Here is a 2,785-nt window from a genome sequence, read left to right as displayed (position 1 = left end):
TTAGCAAAAAAATGATAGAGAGGAATATTTTCATCCCGTATGTGACGGAGGAGGTGTACACAGTAACTGCTAATTCTGCTCATAGTTCTTATCTCATTTCTTAGTAGCTCTACCAGCAGTTGCTGAGCACGCAGGCAGTGAGCTATCAATTTCCTGCTGCAGGACGAGAAGAGCATAAGAATAAATTTCATTTTGTGCAAGCCCATTAGTCAGCTGTTAGTGGATTTTCCCTCCTGACTACCTTCAGTGTAGCCTTTGACTTCTTTTTGTTGGTTTTCTCCTGTTTCTTCCATAGTGATCAGTAAGAGTTTCCAGTCCGCCCTACTGCAGGGAAGCAACTCCCAGCCCAGGGTAACAAGATGCTATTGCTTGTTTCTAAGCCTCACCAGGGGATCTGTGCTGAAATTGAAGGATTTGTTTTCATCAAACTAGTGTGCACTCAGAAAGTTCAGCCTCTGCACCAGAGTGCAAAGGGACCAGTGCCCATCTGACCTCCTTTCTGTCATTTTTGATAGCATTCAGTTTTCTGATACCACTTCAAGAAAAAATAAAAATAAATCCGAACTCTGACTAATTTTTCTCAAATTTCTAGCCGTTAGAAAGATTCACTGTTGATTTAAAATGATTAACATTGCTTTTATTGAGAGTGTAGAGAAAGCTTTCTGCCTCCAAAGATTTCAACAGCCAACGCAAACTGAGTTGAAAGCAGAGTGACTTGTGTACAACGCATGGCCATGCAAGATGAGAGCCCAGCACACAGTCCCTGCTTTCTTCCTTTCTATTGGAGGGATTTTAGTCCAGCAGCAAGATCCATCATTGGTTCATTATGGTATGTTTGCTCCCCCAAGTACCCTTCAAAAAGCAATTAACAGGTTGTGTTTGTGGATCAGCTTCCTAATGGGAAGGATGAGATGTTTGTATCGAGAGCAGTTCTGCTGTTGCTTTATTTTTAGCAGGCCTCTGAGCTCCTGACTAATGAAATACATCATCTGTCATACTCTGAATTTATTTTTACTGCGAGGAACATTGATGCTGAAAAGACACCAATCCTGCACTTCTGATTGTCTATTAGCACATAGTCCGTAGTGTGTACCTTCTAGATCATAATGTACTCATAATGTTCCTCTGTGAAAGAGGCTCAGGTAGCACCATCCCATCTCTGTGCCCAGTGGTACTTCTCTCAGCTTGCAGCTTGGAGGAAAAATCCCCTGAAGTGATACTGCATGTTATGGATCAGCTGGAATGAGCAGTGGTACAGGAGTGCAAGGGAGGCTCATCTTCAAGAAATAGAAATACCTAGTTGAAACTGGCAGCTGTAATGTGGTGGTACTGGCCAAATGAAAACAGCCTTACTCAGAGGTCAGTTCAGCTAACACAGCTGCAACCAGCAAAACGGCAGAGAGCTACTCTGCATGGGAGGGAAAAGGAGGAGCAAATTAGTCTTGGATGTCAGTAATTAACAGCTGGCTGGCAGAAGGGCATTTTGTCAGCCCAGCGGTGGGAAGCTCTTTATTACAGATAAAGTCTCAGCATGGTCCAGTCAGGGAAACCTGCCTCTTGTCATGGTGGAAGTGAGCAAGTCTGCTCCCATTTTGCATTGATCAGTGTGCTGCAATAGGTTAATAGTGTGTTCATTCCTCATTTTCAGAAAATACGTCCTTCAGAAAGTACTTATTGAGAAGCATACCTCGGACCTCTAGCATGAGTTTATTAGGGAAATAGTACCTTTAGTACTGGGCTAGGAGTAAGATGAAAATTCTTACCATACTCACATGGGAAATTTGCTTTTTAGCTTTAAAACAGATTTTTGAATGCTAGAATTTTGCTTTCTAGACCAATAATTCTTTTGAGATCTTTTCCACGCGTGCAAGACTAATGTGGTTGAAGTTACCCAGGTTTTGCTTTTGCCTAATGTGATATTACAGATGATAAGCTGATCAGAGTATGATTCTACCAGTTAAAATTGCGGGGCTGCTTTTCCTTAGATTTTGATAAAAGATTAATAAAGTTTTATTCCTAACCTCTCAAAATATTTTTCAGAGCTTCTGTCATTGATTCCTGCTTATGAACAGATAAAACAGACCATCACCCAGTACAGCTGCAGTCACCCAACAGGCCAAAAGCAAAATTCTGATTTTGGGCACCTACTTTCTCTTAAGCAAACCTTTCCTCCTCGTAAGTCATGTCCTGGCCCTAAAAATTCCCTTTGTTATCAGTTGCCTCTATTTGAACCTCATGAGATCCTTTTTCAGGCAGGAGCTGACTGCAAGCTAGACAGACCTCAGTCCTCACCAGCTTACTGTCTTTCTACAAGGCAATTTTCTCTTGGTTGGTGTTATGCTAAATGTGCTTACAGCAAAACGTACCTTCCTGCTTGGTAGAAAGAAGGATCAGAAACATGTAGGTGCCTTTTCAAGTCTCGCCTCATTGCTCTGCCTTACTTTTATGCTTGGAAAATCCCATCATTTTCAGGACAGATTTACATCCTTGAAAGCACGTTTAAGCACAAGGTTATATATCTCCAGTGATATATCTCGTGAAAGAAAGTGGTTTGGATGTAATATCAAGGATGAATTCACCTTCTGTCATCTCTTTATGAGCACATTACTTGCTGCTTCATAATGATGGAACAAAAACATTTAGCAGGCATTGTTCCTCACTGTTAACTAGCAAAACTGTTTATTGTGTGCTCCAACATGCCATTTGTTTTTTAGCCTTCACCACTGGGAGGAAATGGCACAGGGTTGGGCACAATGGTCCAGGAGCAAAGCCCCACTGTACTGGT

The 2,785-nt window shown here is 41.8% G+C and overlaps 1 long non-coding RNA gene across 1 annotated transcript; it reads left to right on the top strand.

Annotated features, from left to right (window-relative positions):
* The first annotated feature begins 1,176 nt into the window (after positions 1–1,176).
* Positions 1,177–2,433, top strand: LOC149918832 (uncharacterized). The gene is made up of 3 exons (XR_016464614.1): positions 1,177–1,359; positions 2,041–2,175; positions 2,253–2,433. It is a non-coding gene; the product is annotated as an uncharacterized LOC149918832 (long non-coding RNA).
* The last annotated feature ends 352 nt before the right edge of the window (positions 2,434–2,785 follow it).

The sequence above is a fragment of the Phasianus colchicus genome, chromosome 2 (assembly GCF_987193195.1).
Source record: "Phasianus colchicus chromosome 2, bPhaCol1.hap1.1, whole genome shotgun sequence".
NCBI lineage: Eukaryota > Metazoa > Chordata > Aves > Galliformes > Phasianidae > Phasianus > Phasianus colchicus.
The sequence above is the reverse complement of the archived record's forward strand: the minus strand, read 5'-3'. Positions and strand labels throughout refer to the sequence as shown.